At 33.3% G+C, this 18,842-nt stretch overlaps 1 protein-coding gene across 1 annotated transcript in view; it reads right to left on the minus strand.

Moving 5' to 3' along the window:
* Positions 1–18,842, minus strand: part of LOC118196742 (transient receptor potential-gamma protein-like) — a 712,826-nt gene that overhangs the window by 473,191 nt on the left and 220,793 nt on the right. Inside the window, exon 2 of the mRNA XM_085813073.1 lies at positions 7,778–7,827. The gene's annotated coding sequence lies outside the window, so the exon portion shown is untranslated. The remainder of the gene's footprint in view (positions 1–7,777; positions 7,828–18,842) is intronic.

Raw genomic sequence — 18,842 nt, forward strand, 5'->3', positions numbered from 1 at the left:
GAGCAACGGCAATCGTGCGGATGTTACATTTATGGCATCTGAACGTAATGTAACATAAAATTATGAATGCAATGTAGCCTAACAACCGAAAATAATTGGAAGATGCCTTTACGATTGTTAAGTCGTTTCTAACTTTAACTATTCTCCAATGAATTTTGTCGATTTAAGAATTTAAAATTTAGTAATTTTCCTCAAAGCAGTTGTTTGCTTTCACAAAAGCCACTTAGAAAAATACTCTGAAAGTGTCAGAAAGGGGAACATAATTATTTATCAACCTTTTTCCTATTTTCCGTTCTTTATTGTTTCTTTCTTTATAATTCAGTTACCCTAAATGTATATGACTCAGCAGAAGATTTTAAGTCAAGAGGTTTAATCAAAACTCTGATTTTTAACCATAATGAAGGTTAACGTTTGCCTTATAAATATTTTAATGCTATGAGAAAATGCTAAAGTAAACAGGTTCTGACTTTATTGCAGCTTTAAACAATAAATGAGCTGTTTTGAGATGGATGCGAGCACGGTGCATCGGCTATGGCGAACATGGTTGGAACAAGGAAATGTGGGAAGAAGGAGGAGTGCAGAGTGACTTCAGCACGGATTGGACGCCGTTTGCAGACTCTGTCCCTGCCTCGTTCAGAAGACAAACTGTAGCAAATGGTAAAAAGGGAATGGAGAGCCATCCCTCAGGACACCATCCGCACTCTTATTGACTCTATGCCTAGACGTGTTTCTTCGTGCATCGCTGTTCGCAGTGGGGCCCAACCGATGGGAGGACGAAAGATCAAACATCTTAAATCTCTTCAACGACCATTCGCCCTGAATCTCTGTAAAGCGTACCGCACCACAGCCTTCAGCTCAGCGACAGTCCTTGCAGGGCTTATTCCACTCCACATACAGGCAGAACAAGAGGCAGTCTAGACAACCCTCATATACCTCCGCAAAGATGCAACATTTGGCAACATAACATACAGCCCTTTGCAATTTCAAAGCCCAGGTAACACTCTTCACACTCATCCCGCACGTAAAGGCACAGGAATAAGCATTAAAATCTCACGGATACAGCCACTCTCAATGACGCGAGTTTCAAGGGATACGCAAATATACACCGACGGCTCTAAACAGGGAGACGGAGTAGGCAGCGCCTTGGCACACTATGACAAAGGAAGAATCATCCATGTATGGAAAGTACGCCTTGACTTAAACAACAGTGTGTTCCAGGCGGTGGTGCAGGCAATTATAACACCTTTTCATTACATTTTCAATAATAATATAGAACGGGCGAAAATTTTCACAGACAGTATGTCAACACTTCTAGCACTAGATAATCACAACCACACCTCACCCTTGATCATCAAATTACAACAACTTTTACAGCGCAACCCACAGAAACATCTCTCCTTAACATGGATCAATGCACATGCAGAAAATGAGGGGAATGAAGCAGTTGATAGCTTGGCCAAGCAAGCAGCCACTGATCCAGAAGTTGAAAAAAATCTCAATCCCAGCCCCTCCTTCCTACCTCAGAGGGCTATTACGGGGTCAAGGCCTAAACTTTTGGCAGGAAGCCTGGACGCACTGCACAACTGGAAGACGTACATACAGCTACCACCCGAAAGTCGGCACTGAACGCAACATTGCAATAGCTCCTCTTACGGCTTATGTTACGGGACAAGGCCCTTTCCCGACCTACTTCAATAGACATGGCATAACAACCACGGACATATGCGCCTGCGGAGCGGAAGGCTCCCCAGACCACTATGTTTTTGAATACCATCTGACAGCAAGAAATCTCTTCCCTCTTCCCATCAACAACAGAGAAGCTTATCACCGCTTCCTTATAAAGCACAAACCGGCAGTAAATACAATCTGCAAAGTTGTTAACAAGCTCAAGGGAATGGGCCAAGATTTGTGCTTTTCTCATTAACCAAAACTCTCAAGGCTTGATGCACTAGGTAAGTCAGCATGTAGTGCCACATCCTCAGACACATAAGTCTATTCCTAAAACTTACACAAGTCCCTATTACAGACACTTATCAAATAATGTACAGTCAAATGTTTCCAGCATGTATTTAACATTTCATCTTCTGTATATGCATAATACTTAATTTTGTTTAACCTATGAGCCTGTATTTTAATTCTATTATTTCGTAACTATCTTTTTGTATCTGTATATTTAATTTGTCTTTTTATTTGAATTTTATTATGAATATGAAAAATTACCATAGCAAATTGCAACAACAAATGTCAAAACAGTAAAACGAATGCAATCTGTCCTTGCAAACTAATGCAAACTAACCAGGAACAACTCCCTGTGGCCTCTTGAGGCCTCAGGGAGTTATTCCTGGTTAGTGAAGGGCGCGGGACACATGTTTGTTTACCTCTGTTACACATCAGGCGTCCCCGTCCTCCGTTACCAACCAACCAATCAATCCTACTGAACCGTCGCCGTTCTCGCTGTGTATTCTGACTATCATTTTGAAATAAAGACCACATATTGCTGCTTGCTGTCTCTGTCTTGCTTCCAAATTTCGTTACTTTCTGTCTACTTTTTCTTGGTGCTGCATTTTCAATGTCGAGCAATGTATTACAGATATGCTTTGCTAATTTTATAAATTTTTGTGCTTTTTTAAAATTTCTTGATTAACTTCATTACTTTCACTATTTTAAAAATATTTTACGGAAAAACGTTAATGTAGTTTACTTAAAAATAATGAATTAAACAAAACGAAAATAGAGCATAAAGTTGTCTAAAAGATACATTTTGAAAACCTTTGCTAGTAGTCAATTTAATCACGGTACTTATGCATTCTATGAGTTTCCTGACATACTTTACGTAGAGTTCCCAACATTGCCATACTTTCAGTTCGACATTATTTTATCAAAGTGAAAAAGCATCTTGAATCAGCGCTTCATACAAATGCATTTTAATTTTTGTACTATTAATGTAAAGATAGCATATGACAATTTTTCTCAATGGTACAAATCGTATTATTTTCCTTGAAACAAATCCATCCGACAGATATCCTTCCCTCCAAAAGCTCAAAGAAATGAGTTTAAATATAAACTTTCTTTGGCCTCCAGAGATGGAAATTTCTTTCCGGTGGGAAATTATGGAAATATTTTATTTATATCCAAGATGCTATGATAAGGATGAAAAATTGCTTTTCTAGCAAAGTATAGATTTTTTGAGATTCAGGAAATTGCTATCACCAAGCTTTTTATTTTATGATTTAACTAAAAGAATATCATAAGAAAATTTCTTAGAAATGTTATAATAGAATAAGTAATCTATGATACTAGTAATGTTAATCGTTGTATTGCCTTATTAATATCTGTATCAGCTACCATCATTATTCTTTTGAAAAATAATGTTTTAAAATTATGTTTACAAATGTTTCTGTGGTATAATTACCCAATTTTGTGATGTTGAAAAAAAATCAAATATTAACTATATTGCAAGTATGCACACGTAATTATCTCAAATGTATTCAGAGAACTCAGAACTTGCAGCGAAATTTCCAAACCCTCTCAACACTGATAATATTTCTAAAATAATTTAAATGGGACGGTTTAATATCACTATAAACCTTGACGTTGAATTTTATTCCACGTATGATTCTCGATGAGACTCTATTAGACATGTACACATGATTAAAATTCAATTATTTTCAGTGGGTCCTTCTTTGTGTTTGCGCTTGAAAATTCAATGAGACTGAATTTTAGAGTCTGCTGTGACTTATGGATATTTCTAGCAAATAAATGCCGTGGTATGTAAACACTAAGTCACTGGTTTTAAATTGTGAATTGAAATTTGGACGGTTAATCAAATATTTTAATCTAATTTTGTTGATGAAATCAACCTTAAGAGTTTTCGTTATGTACTTCACTTACAAATTTCATTTGCATTTTTTTGATAAACACAGGTATGTTTTTAATAAGTGTATTATTAAATTTATTTTCCAATAAACGGAGATTTCAAATTTTGCTTTGATTAAATACTTATAGAGTAAAAATCATTTCTTTATCCTTTTATTATTCTTATATGATAGTTTCAATAGATATGAGTCGCACGATTCGAGATGCTAACAATATTTCTAGGATTCAAATGCTTATCTAGAATCGAAAAAAAAATTGGGATGTATTCGCTGTCTGCTAATTCCTAATTTTCTTGATGTGTTTTCTAGAAACTCTTGCAGATATTAACCCTATTTTAGAGATTCGACATCGGTTATAATGTTGTTCTTTCAAAATCAAACTACTGCCAGCTTTTATTATCTCATGATGATTTTAGTACTTAATGCACTATTAAGAATAAATAAAAGCAAAGCTTTTCCTGAAACTTCAGTAACTCAGCCAGACTATTAACAACACAGAAAGCGAAATCTTTCTTTTCTATTATATTGATATTCAAACTGTAAGTAAATTAATAATACTAAATTACGCTAGAATGCTCAATGCTCAGTACATTTCGACAGTGTAATCAGATTACCAAGACGAAATTGTGATCAGTTCATATATTTATTGTTATATTGTAATGTATCATAACCATATCTCATAATCCTAATTTTTACTTAGTATTTAAATAAATCACTGCACAATACCCCATTAAAGAACAAGAGCATTATGATTTATGAAAATATATTTCATAGCCTCGAAATACTTGTATAAAAATAAACAAATACTGGACATTATTTCTAAGCGCATTTTGATCATGCCTTTATTCATTACCGTCGAAAAAACAGTTTCATGCCTCAAATAATGTAATATTAATGGCTTTTAAATGGTTATAAATAAAATACCCGTAAAACCGCTTAGATTAAAAGTAAGATTATTTGTAAAGAATATGAAAGCATCTCCTATATCGATTATTTCATAACGTCGCGATGTGATAAAATGCTGACCTCGGAATTATTTGACCGAGCTTGAGTAGATTAAGCATATTACATGTCCTCTTCTTTACATGACCAAAGGGAAGTTCAATAAAGAATTATGTACAGGCAGAAAGTTAAAAGAGAAGCTTTATGTGAACGTTAATTCATACAGAACTATTAAATAATTTGAATCCCCACCCTTTCAGCAATTCATTTTGTTTTTTCCTGCAATGTGATCGTTATGTGAGGATCTTTTAAATATATAACTGAATTTGCCTTTCTTCCAACTTTTTTTATCTTGAAGATGGGAACTTCATGAGCATATAAAAATAATACGTGCATATGCATATAAGAAGAAAATCAGTTAATGATAAATTCACTGAATACGTCTCATTATGATTTTATATTTTGAGCATAATATATGTTCTTATTTATATTGTTTTATGGCTCGAAAAGCTACCAAATTTAATAAACTCAAAACAGAAGAGAAACACGTCACAGTAAAATACAGAATTAGCAAACCAAATATTTATGTTCGGCGTAGATTTTAATTGATACTCTATAGATTTCGAGGGCAAGCAGGTACAGGTTTTGGTTTCTTTGCTTCATCCGGAGCAAAGAAATCTGCATCGAAGGAAAAGCCATGGTTTTATTTAAACCCAAAAGGATTAAAGCGAACAAGAAGCTAGCGCAATCTGTCGACAAAACTAGTTACAAAAATTTATAAATTAAGTTAATATAATTTTTAAAGCATTAGGAAGAATTCAATTTGAATCAAAGCCCTTAACTAAACAATATAAAGATTTCTGAATGCAAAACGCTTGAAGAAACACAATTCACCAGCGAAAGAAGGTTTTTGAATAATTTCTGTAGCCACAAAGTTATGATTAAGTTTCGAGCTATAATTAGCTACCAAAGATAACACAATGTCGCCTTTTCGGACACAAGATTTGTTTTCCTTGATGCGAAATTTTAATATTTTTTTAGTTTAGCCTAAATATCTGAAACCACACTGACAAGATATGCTACAAATTCTCCAAAAATGGAATCTTTAAGAATAGAACATGGATTTTATTGATATGTGAGAAAATGACTTGAAATTGAACTTCGAAGACTCGTGCAATTTTGCAACTGACAAAAGGATGGAATGGAAGCACGACCAGGGCATTAATGTTATTTCTAACAGCCAAATCCTTTCTTGGATGGCAAGATGAAAAATATTTAAAAAATTTTATCAATGACCACTGGAGAAAATCTTCGGTCAATGCTAACTGATCTGAGTTGATTAGCAAGTAAAGGTTTTGACGAACAAACTTTAAAAGTATGAAATACATCATAGTAAAAAGAAGCTTTTTTTTCTTAGCAGAGGGATAAAACCAAACAGAAAATTATTTACTGTAAACAGTAGTGCTGAAATCAGATTCATTGCAGATCATAAGAATATCAAGGTAGGTTATTGTAAGATGCAATTTCAAAAGTGATCTTGATGGCTGGATCAGTCGAATGTATAAGAGATAAAATCTGAGGTTTTATGCTGTCCTCAAAGTCCACAAAATTGGAATTCCTTTTCAAACTATAGTCTCCAACTTAGGAATGGCCTTTGGTTAAATATTTTGCTTTTATATTTTCCCCGTTACTTTCTAACAATATTCACACTGTAATAAATTCTTTTGAAGTCATCGATAAATTTAAAGATATCTTTTCCTGAGCTCCATAATGGTTTCTTTTGATGTTAAATTACTTTTTACTAATGTTTCAACCGAAGGAGCACTAAAATGTCTTGAAACTAGTCTTCGAGAATTCCATTTCAATTCATTTCATTAATTTCTAAAGTCTCTTACAGTCACCTTCACTTTGCTTTTCAAAATGAAAATTATCGCCAAATTGAAGGATTATCTAAGCGTAATGTTGTCAGTCCTGTACTTGTTGATATTTACATGCATTATTTTGAGGACAAATTATTTGAGAAATTATATTTTCGTCTCTGGATTCGCTACATACTCTGGAGACTTTCGAAATTTTTCATAGTAATCTATTTGCAAAGTGCGTTCCTCAGAATCTTTGTTTGCTAATGAATTCTTTTATTTATAAACAAGTGTCATCGACTGAGGATTTCCTCTTTCTCGATTCTTAAAAATTCCAGTTCTGGCTCATATCTTGTGAGTAACTAAAAGCATGTTAAAGTTTATCATCAAAGAACGCGAATTTTATGTGGAAAAAGGCGAAATTAACAAATCTTCGATAGCTAATCAAAGTTGAAAATTTAATCGTAACTTTCATAATTTAATCGAAATTTTCGATTTTCTAAAAATTATTCGGAGAGCTTCTTTCGTAGACCATTAGGATTTTCTTTACAGTGTTTCACGCACACAAAGGTTTTTCTCGTTTAGTTAATGACTTTATTCCAATTCGGTTCTTCTTGACGTTTTTAAGATAGAGTTAACATAATTTATCAATTTTCATTACTTTCTCTGGCGACAGATGGCGGTTCCGTTTACTCCTGTTAGGTGTAAATACAACCGTGGCTTTCCTTTCGTTGTAGAATATTTTGCTCCTGATGAAGAGACCTGTACCTGTTTGTTCTCAGAATCGATCTATTCCTAACTAAAATCTATATCAGACACAAGATTTTACTATAATTCAATAACCTATTTAGCAAATTCATTTAGCAACGAAATTGCGAAAAATGAAATCTCGAATGATGAGAGATGAAATTTTATTTTATCACAGTTGTCTAGTTTGCAATTTAACGATGAACGTGATTCTTGAGCATTTTTCTGTCAGTAAACCATTTCTGAAATTTAAATAATTTCTGAGAAAAACAATAGCACCTAAAATGCTTTCAGCATATAAACAATTTTAATACATACTAATTTATTAATCCAATATTAAGTCAAAACACTTACCGCGGGCAGTTTAAAAGCTTTGCCTAGTATCGATGAAAAGTCTTCTCTACCTAAAAAAGGAAAACAAGTTACCATATAAAATTCTTGTTAGTGTATTTATTTATTGAATAACTCCAATGGCTTAAGTGTTAAGGATCATTGTTCAATATCGAGTGGGCATAATTTAAAAGCGCAAATTATTTTGACTTTTACAGAAATGGATTTTTAAACGGTTCTAAACAAGTTTAGTCAAGCGAACTTGAAATACAGAACTCCAAACGATAGCAAGACTTCGAAACAAAGCTATAAATAAATATTTAATTATAATTTGCTTAGAATTTGAAAGATCAGTAATAATTCTCAAGATTTTCATAGCTTGCATCTCTAATAAGTATCACTGAACTAAATTCAAACAAAACGTAAAACTTACATAAGAATATTTCACAATAACAGCGTGGTGTGGAAAATAACTAATTCTTTATTTTAATTTGAAATATATAACTCCAGATAAGCTTAGTTGCTCGTATTTTAATTAAATATAATTTCAAAGATTTTTTTAACAAAAATATTTTAGTTTTCATTTCGAAAGTTTTCGAAATTGTAAGCTCTTGAAATTTTCTTTTTTCTGCTAACCTCAAACTGCGAGTTCGTCTTCATATATCATGGCTGCTGAATATTTGAGCAATGAAATGAAGCCTGATTCTTGATTTTGTTTTAGTCTCTATGCTTTTAAAGTCTATTTCCATCTAGGTTTTAGAGCATTTGTTGAATATAAAAGATTTCTTTCTGATTTGTATGCTCAGAAAATGGTATACATTTGATGACCATAAAGAAATTTTTATTTTGTCTAGAAAAAATGCTTTCTTTTGTGGATTTCGCAAAAATGTGACGCTTTATTGATGTTAAATAGATGCACCGCTCTCACTGCTACAGCTTTATTCGGATGTCGCTTATCTATTATAGTTGTACTCTTGAAACCACATTTTGCATGTTTCTCCAATCTAATGCGACATGAAGAATTTCTGCATCTTTTTTTCCTTCTTCTCAGACAAGATCCCCTCCATAATCTCCTGCGGTTGGTCGTTATGAAGATCCACTAATTTCATCGGCGGTCAGCTTCTGGCCCTGTTCTCTGCCAATTCTGGAATGACGCTTACTTACACATCCACGGGATTTCTTAAAAAAACAGTTTCATTGGCAACTGGCAATTCCTGTTAATAAACAAATCCTCAATATCCAAGAATGCATTCAGGCGCAGGCTTCCTTCAACAGAACTCGTGATTGTATTGGTAACCTTCATTGATGATCTGGAAGCTGTTTATAATAGGGAAATCACTTTTTGAAAACTCTCGGTTAGTCTGGTTTATTCCTTCAGTTATCTCCCAAAACAGCTGAAATGTTGCTTTGGTGTAATGGTTTTTTTAAAGTTCAAAATTACTTGCTGTTCCATTGAATAGAGTGTAAGGAAGTAGTATTAGGAGGAAGAAATTTGACCTTAATGAACTCTAAATTCTTCGGTAAGTCGACCTCATAACCGGGTGATTGAGACAGGGCGTTATCCATAACCAGCAAGACTTGGGGTGGCGGATTCCTTTCTATAAGGTATTTCTTTACTGAAGGAGCGGAACTCGTATTGGTCCATTCAACAAACAAGATACTAAGGACCTAAGCTTTGATACTGAACCAGGTAACTTTTAATTGACGTTTTTGCATTTTTCGTTTTTTGAAGACTTGAAGGTGCTTGGAATAACACACAGGCAGAGAATTTTTTCTGAAATTCCTGCTTTCACTTCTACCCGTCAAGAGGATGAAACTGTCTTCCATGCACAAATAAGCTGGCATTCCTTTCTCTAATGTTGCATTGTAGATGCCCATTGGCATCTCTGTTTAAACACCCTACAGTTAAAAGCTTGTTCGGCGGGTTACACTGGGAAAACCATGAACTTCTGAAACTCTAAAGAGAACTTACCAGCTTCCTTAAGAGCCAAATCTGTAGTCTGCCAGGGCCTCAAAAAACTATGAGTGCCGCTTCTCCTTTTTAAAATTATCAAACAATCCTCTGCACGTCTTTGTCGACGTCCCTGATATTTTATAATATCGGCGTTCAAAGCATTTGCTTGTTTCCTTCTTCACATAATCTTCTGACAGTTGCTTCGTGTTTACAAAAACGAAAAGCAACTTTTTTACATCTTCCAGAACACATGCTAGTTGTTTTCACATTCTCATGACTACTTTTGCTGCGCCAAACCCCCTTACTGCTTTTTCATCTTCTGTTTTTAATATTATGCAAACCGTCGACATAGACCAGGTATAGATTTACAATGTCGGCTACTTGCTTACCCTATTCGTGCTTCTCAATAACTTCAATCTTAATTTCCATCCTAATTATTTCCTTGATCTAATTGCTTTCGCTTTCAAACTCTTTCTTAAAGTTGTTATTGTTGCAACACAGTTACTAAAAGATCATTACACTTAATATTAAAAAATATTTACACGCATGAACACGATCACGGTGTTATTTTAAGCAGGTAGTTACAATTCTATATGTAGGATTTGAATAAGCGAGTGAGACAGACTGATTGAGAACGAATATAGGAGATGATTACTCACAATATTGCAGCAACAAAAATGGTCGTGAAAATCGCAGCAACAAATTTCACTGTACTTTGAATCTTCTGTTTCGTTACCTTTCTCTTTGGCTCAAAACCAACGCTTGTCTGACTGTAGTGTCTGCTGGTGTCTCTTACCTAAGGTCCGAGGATGTAATTCCACAGATGTAAATTGAGCAACTTTCTATTTATATATTCTGTACACTATTTTAAAAAATACTCGTAATATGTGACGAAAACATTATGATGCAGATGCGTAGCTAGAGACGAGTAGAACGGACAATCCGCCGCGGGCTGCATTTTTCAAGTCAGAAGAACAGGTTTTAATTACCTGCTCTCATCAACAAAACGTATAAAAGTCTTAATTGCAGAGTAGTATTTAAGAATAAAGGTACCGATACTTTTACGCATGCCGATTTTTCTTTTCTTTTCTAATATTTTTTTTTCTTTCTTTAATTAAAATTCTTTAATTAATAATTTAATAATAATAATTTCTTTAATTTAATTCTGATCAAATGTGAGAGCTATTTTATCCAAGACATCCTTGTGAAAGCCGTTGTTTCTTAGCAAACGATGGCAAAACTTCATAAAAATGACGTTACTTTTCTAACGGGATACTTTTACAAAGCTGTGCTTTTAAATAGGCACCATCTCTAGCAATAAATTTGCTGCCTAACAGTATAACAGGCACAATCGGTCGTTGAGTGATTAAAACCATTAAATATTGGGAGTTCGATCCTAGGTGAATGCGTTCAGTATATGTTCAGTTTCTTACGTGGTTGCCATAAGAAACGTAAATACGAATCAATTTCGCTTACAATATCCTCCACGAAGCAATCTCTCCTCTTAGGCAGATAACTTCATAAGCTTTAACATATTCATGTAACTTAACCTAACAGTAAAGCAAAACAAAAAAACAAAACAAAAAAAAATTTATATAGTATAATTTAAAGTTTCACTTAAAAAAGCGAAAGAATCAGTGTTCGTTATATGGACCGCTTATTATACCCATCTTTCCATTATAATGCCCGGTGCAAAAAATCCCCAGCTGATTAGAGTACGTTAAATTACAGTTCTGTCATGAAGACAAAAACTTCAAATTTAATCAATTATCATAAGCTGTCATTAATGTGTGTAAAACGTAAGGTTAATTTGTATATAACAATGGCTATAGTTATTTAATAAATTCGAATTCATTTAAACTAACATTCAACAAACCTATTTTAAAATTAAATATCTCTAAATTAAAAAATATCAGAACATAGCTCGAAACGTTTTTAACAACAGAATAATTTATTACAGATCCTTAAATTTGACTCACTTCTTATGTAAATACGAGTTTTCTTGAAAGACAAAAATTCCTTAACTCTTTTGCAGGGATACGGGCGGAAGATTTAGTTAAAAAAAGAGAGAGATGTTTATTGAGCTTAGTAAGAGAATGCTTTTACGTTGTACTTAATGTCAGTCCCTTTTTTTTCGAAAAACCTGTAACTCAATTATTTTCCAGTTACATTTTTTTTATGTACAAAATTTTTTATTTCGCTTGGCTGAGCGGAAAGAAGCTAAAGCCGACTTCTTTTCATTGAAAATAATATTTCCTAACAGGTCATGTACTTTATACCTAAATTGAAGTTAATGTACAAAATAAAACAAAAAAAAATATATCTGTTTTCTTAATTTTTAAATAACTTCCTAACTCTGGGAAATGCTAATCAAGTTATTTTTTTAATTGCGGACCTAAAACTAGTGCTTATTAAAAGCTATTTAGTGATGTGCATAAATTAATATGTTTAGTAAAGTAAATCAGAGTGCACACATTAAAGCTAAAACATTCAAATATAAATTAATGTTGCAAAAATCATAATTGTAAAACTGTATTTATTAAACACTTTTCAGGGAAGTTTCCAAGGTCAATAAAGTTTTTTTATTTCTCGGATACGGTGCCGCGGCCAAAATAAAAATTATATCCACTTGAAGAATATATTTGTAGCAAACCCAGAGCGCAGGCGATATAATGACATAACCAAGAGATTACGTCTTATTACTTTTTAAAGTAAATATGTCAATTGGTGTTAATAAGCTTTAATAAGTTTCATAGTAATTTTTTAGATCATTAGTATTTTAATTGTTCAAAAGCTTAAATTTAAGATTTTTATTTCATTTAATTTTTGAAAGAAGCTGGGGGAAGCTAGTTGGTTTCTATAATTGTACACTTTAAAATTATTTTAAGAATCAAACTAAATTCTACTTGCCAAAGATAAAATTACAGTGCTCTTCAGTCTTATGACTTTTATATTTTTTTACTTTCTTAATAACGTTTTTAAGATGCTAAATTTTAGTCTATAGTTTCTATATTGCAATTTTCCTTAACTTACTTATTTTTAGCGAGTGTTTTCTTTGCTATAGAAAATCATTCATAGGGAAGAATAATTTTATTTTTGTTGAATAAATATCACTAGCAAATTTGTATATATTGTCTTATGCAACTACAGTATTTGTTGTTTATTTCTAGTTAAATTTCAAATCAAACAGAGAGAAACACTGAAATGAAAACTGGGCAGCTGCTCAAATTCCTTATCTGTGAGTTCCTTACCTGTAGGTCACTTGAGGCCTTGCTTCGTTTTAGTCGCATGCCCATGTATAAAATACATGTCGACGAATTCCTTTTTTTAGGGATGCAAGCCGCTCGAAATTTGCTCGGGTTATGAGGATTTACGCTAGCAGAACGGTTTTATCTTCCGTACAACAGCACCCCGTGTCACATTTTCCTGCTTATTTCAATCTCATCTACTGCCTTTATCTTTTTTAATTTTGTCCGATATTTTTAAATCACTCTGTATATTCATACTAATACATAAAATCCTTATCAATAGCGTGCCGTATGTATGCATCTATGCCCATATAGTCCCGTGTATCTGTATATGGGAATGTATATATATGTAATGCAGTTATGTGTATATGGATTTAATGTAAAATTTACTGGATCTACTGGCTAGAAATTGCATACGCAAGAAAGAATTAAGACAATAAGGCCAAGAATAAATACAGAATTCAGCTGCGTTCCTCTGGACTTCTGCAAAAATGTGTGTACGGTGCTTAAAATATTCGGGAATATTTAGTACTAATACCAAATGTCGCAAATGTTCCTCATCATTTAATTATTGCATCTCTTCAGTATTTATTTCGCCACAAGCCTCAATATACTGCTTCATGGTGAAATCACATTATGCTATGCATCCAGAGAATAGCTGGGTAGATGAATGTGAACACAAAATACGAGTTTGTGTTAATGAAGCAGCATTTAATGCAGTTTAGCGACTGGGAGCATTCCCGGCATTCTGGATAGGTTAGTGTTTAGAAAGAGTCAAATTTGGGTGAAAACTAACAGTCTTCAGTGTGACTAGAACCATCGTTTATTCGGCGGTAAGTTCTGGCTTGGCAAGGACCATATGGTACTATCTTGTCTGCCCCTTGGCTGAGGGAAGTTACATGGACTGAATCGAAGCTTGTTTATGGGGGTTTGGCTCCTCTTGATCAACTCTGGGAGACGGTTGTTGCCTAAATATGATTTTGTTCTTTTTGTCGTGCACACTTGCCGTCCAATCTGTTTTTTGTGCTATAAATCCAGACTTTGTGAAGCAAAAATCGTCTCTCTGAATTGACCGTGAAGTTATACCTCCCTGCACCACCTCTATGGATTCGGGGGTTTTAACTGTATAAGGCGGGCACATGGGCTAGCCGGGTCTAGGTGCCGCTTTCTCCTAGAGTGCTGTTATTAAAAGGAGATTCAATAACAAATATGAATACAAGTTTGACGCGATTTTACACTTTTTTATACTCCTTTGACCTACACTGCGTTTATTTTATAAATTTATTTTCTGTGACTAAGCGATTTTCTGTAATTTCAACTTTAATATAAACTTATTCAGTCATTGTTCTTTCTGCGGGAAGATTTTCAAACTAAGTTTCTGCTGAATCAATTAACCATTACTAGAATTCTGTTACAATAACTTTCATTTTAATGTTCAGGTTCACTTTTTCAGTTACAATTACTCAAAACTGAAAGTCATATTATTGTTTTCATTTTTAATTTAGAATTTTTCTTGAGTATATATTGTAAGCTGAAGAGACAGTTCCGGAGTTTTCAAAATGGAATACATTCCTTAAACATTTAAGATCTTGCCTAAGTATTCTGTAAGATATACTTTAATAATAGTAACTCTAATACGTCAGTACACCATTAGACTTTCAGACTAACTTATCAAAAAGAAATGACCTAGGAAAACTGAACTGTTATTAAATACATTTTCCAACTTCCGAAATTCGATATAACGATATTGTTGCGATCTGTGGGTTTACGGATATCTCTTGGATAACTTCACCAGTTGAGTAGGAAGCAATTGACAATGTATCGTAATAAGTGGCAGCTCACAGCAAAGTAAATAACTATAAATAGTCCAAATAGAAAACCGATGTAAGGCAAGCGCTTTTTAACGCGTGAGACAAATCGCAGATCACTGATATCATTCTAAAGTGGTTTCAATTTGATTCACTTAAGCAAGTCTGTACTGAAATCCATGTTTAACTCAGCCGTTTACATAAGACTGCCTGCCTTCTGCAAGATTCGAGCAAATCGTTCCTACGACTTCGAAATTTTTTTCGGCAAACATCAAAAAAGTTGCGTAAATTTGGCAAGAAATCGCTAAGAACTGATGAGGACTATTAGGAGAGTTTCTGTCTATATCGCGAACACCCAGCCGGTAGAGTGCTTAGTGAGACTGCTGTATCACTGTGCCCGGGTTCGAATCTCGGAGCAGGCATAGATATTTGTAGGCGTATAGAATCTGTGTGGCAAGGTGTACTCAAAATACACGGCGAATGTTCTCAAGATATTAAGCGTAGGGAAAGAGGGGTTAGACCTAGGAGCGCTCCTTTCCCTTCGAGATGTTCTTTTTCGAAACTGAGATGACACGACAATGCGGCGAGACTATATCTCAAGTTTAATGGTGAAAATCCAAGTCCCGCGCACTTCTACTTGTCTACACTGCAAAATCTAACTGAGTTATTTTCGCAATTAACATTGATAGATTCAAAATCACAAGATTTACAACTTCATACAAGAAAAAAACGCATAATACGTGACCACAGATTCGGTTACACAAGAATACACGCTAAAATTATTACATAAAATGCAAAAAATACATAAAAAACAATGCTTTGCATTGCAGTGATGCAATAAAAATCTAAAGAAAATCAAATACACACAAATGTTAAAAAAATTGTTTCACCAGCTTGGAGATTACGATTTCTTTCACCAAGCACATCTGGTAACAGCTGCTTTGTTTGGTAATTCTCTGTCTTCGGAAATTTAACTTATAATTACCTTTTATAATTTGGAAAGAAAATGTTTGGTCATAAGATGTATTCTTTGTCTATAGATTTAAAAATAATATTTTGCCTTTTTAAAATTTTATGTTCTCAAAAACGGAGCTTTTACTATTTATTGAAACGTATTTTAATTTCTGATGCTTTTACTTTGGATATTAAAAGAAAATGAAAGTATTCCACTAATTAGAATTTCTTTAAAGTATCTATTACTAATTTTATTCCAGATTCTGCTTTTATTTATTTCATTTGGAATGCTTTCGGGAGAGCTTTTTGCAAAATGTTCCCAAGGTAATAAAATGGCGGTAAAATAGTAATAAAATAGTTACCGCCATCATAGAATTTTACATTTAATCTAATTGTACAATTAATTAATTAGCTCAGTCTTATTTAGAATGCATGATATCATTGAAATACCAAACAGTACAATATAATTTATTCTGAAATCTGCCCATAACCACATTCGGTATAAAAACAAGCCGCTCTTGAACTACTTTATGAATTTGCTTATAACTATATGAATCAGTATAAAAAAGCATACATACTGCTCATAGTCACATAAATCAATATCAAAACTCGTGAGCGATATGGATCCATTTATTTGAGAAATAAAGTTGATGGGTATCGTTCTAACGACAAAGATTCTTCGGACTTATTACTTTTTTAACAGAGGTTTTCCAAAATTGTGGATGTAATTAGATGCAATCGCAAATGCATTTAGTTTACACTATATTTAAATAAATTTATTGTTATGAGCATTGACAACCCAACTGAATTTAATAACGGTGTTTTCATCACCATATATTAAATACCTCAGTACAGAATCATTCGGTTTTAGTTGTCTATTTTTTCCCCTTACTGCATACAAAAAATAAGGCATCAGAACATATGTTTACCTCAAAAATAAAATGAGACAAAATTTATAATATGTTTCGAGACTCTTGTGTCTTTCTAGGTTACCCTACACATAAGTTTATGATTTTCAAAGTGCTAACCGGTCAGGCTACCAATGGGCCGACAATATTTGAATAATTTTACCTTTGCAGACGAAACACAATCCCTCAAGCTACAGTATAGTAATAGGGCTAAATATTGTGTTGATGTTGCCCAGCAAACCAGTAAAGTGTGAAAACTATGCTTCTGTAGGTTACTATTCGGGCAAGTTGGTTATTGAAGGTGGCTATTGAAGGTGGTTTAGAGAGCATTACTCTTATACTGAATGAAAGCCAGTACTACAGAGAGTTTCTAATACAGTTTATAATGTATAAAAACAACGTTTTTTTAAACATTAATTAATAAAAGTTTAAATAAAATATTGTAATGAATAAATTTGTAGCATGATATGTTGTGTTTCTTCGATCAGATCGATTTCTTTATATAAAATACTCCGAACAATATTTCTGATATCTTCTTAAACAATTTAGAAGAATATACATTTTTAATGTGTAACTAGTGTGCAGGCAAGCCTCCACATTATCCAAGCGTCAGGTGTGCTAACTGCAACCGCAGAATGACAAGGCGAAAAGGAATGCAATAACCGGTTTCTCCACCTTCTGCTGCTGGTGTTCGGATGTGTAGGACGGCCTCTTTCTGTTCTTCTCCTGCGGATGCGATGTGTCATTTTTTTCTTCTCGTTTGCTTCTTCCTGAATGCTGTCTGCTAACACCATGGAATTCCTATTTTTGTAAGATTTTGAAACGAAGGTTCAACGCAAATAAAAGATTTCTTTAGATTCATAGAATATGGCTGCGGTTAATAGTTTTTATTCAACAACTTTATCCTTTTGAGAAGTCTTCGTGCGCACGTCTCCTCTTTTCCCGATATTTAAAGAAAGAAAAAAAAACTGTTCACCTTATGTACTGCTGTTAGATTTTGGTCGTTCCTTTTTCACCAGAACTTTGATTTGTACAGATCAAAAGAAGAAGATTGACTTTAATTTTGAGTTCAAGTTATTTCACTAATGTGTATTACACGTGTTATATGTTACGGGCGTTATGTTGTTTAAGACCTACGTTCGTCTGTCTGGCTGATATTTTCTTATTTTATCTTTAATGCTAATTCAGAAATAGTGATGTTAACGGAAAAATAAATATTAACTGATTTTTGTGGTGTTTGAATTATCATCGTTTGGGGCAAGTTTTATCTCAAATTTCTCTTCATAGATTACACATTTGTATGTATCTATAGGTTATTGCATCCACAACGCAATCTACTAAGTAAGTAATTCATTTGGTATTACTTTTAATAATCCTTTAATTCACAACACCAAAATATTACAACTAATTAAATAGGTTATTATTGTGTTCTCTGTATTGAAAAGTACAAAAAATAAAATAAAGATAAAAAATTATTAACAAATATATACGACGTTTTTTAAATTGTTTTGGTATACAGATAAGAAATGTACTGGTATAGGTTTTAAAACAAGTATCGTATATAGTTTCTAATAGCCCCATCTCGCAGAAACGACGGTTTTTCAAGCCGTTTTGTGAGTAATGCCTAATAAAGTATTACCGTAATGTAATATAGTGGGGAAAATGGAACTATTAACCGAAAGGTCATTTGAATATGAAAACTTACATACATATTCGATAGAATTTTTAGTCATCTTCATTTAGTGGTCGCCGAAATAAAAATACTTGCTTTCGATATTAATAAATACATTAGCATTGCCTATAGTTGGATGATACATGTTTTTATTTTATTAATAACATTTGTAAATCATTTGACTAAAATCCTAACAGTAGACGGTTGGCTATGTGTGTGTTTTCGTGGTTTTTCCCAGGTTTAATGTGCATACGAGTCAGTTTCTCTTACAAAAACCCTCTACAAATGCATCCCTTCCAATAGACAAATAGCCCTCGAGTGCTTTGCCATAATTAAACCAAAACAAACGTAACAGTAAACGGAAACCTTATTTGAATTATAATAAAACTGAATTACTCAAACTCCAGATATCCGAAACTCCCGCTATCCAGATCGCTTGCTTTTTTAGTTACATCATAGAACATTAGGTTTGTTGTTAACTTATTTACGAGTTTCTCATTGAAGTAAGTAATATAAATACATGATATAGGATGCGAAATGTTGTT

The sequence above is a fragment of the Stegodyphus dumicola genome, chromosome 3, assembly GCF_044657685.1.
Source record: "Stegodyphus dumicola isolate Sdum_Otavi_A_Nest chromosome 3, ASM4465768v1".
Lineage (NCBI taxonomy): Eukaryota > Metazoa > Arthropoda > Arachnida > Araneae > Eresidae > Stegodyphus > Stegodyphus dumicola.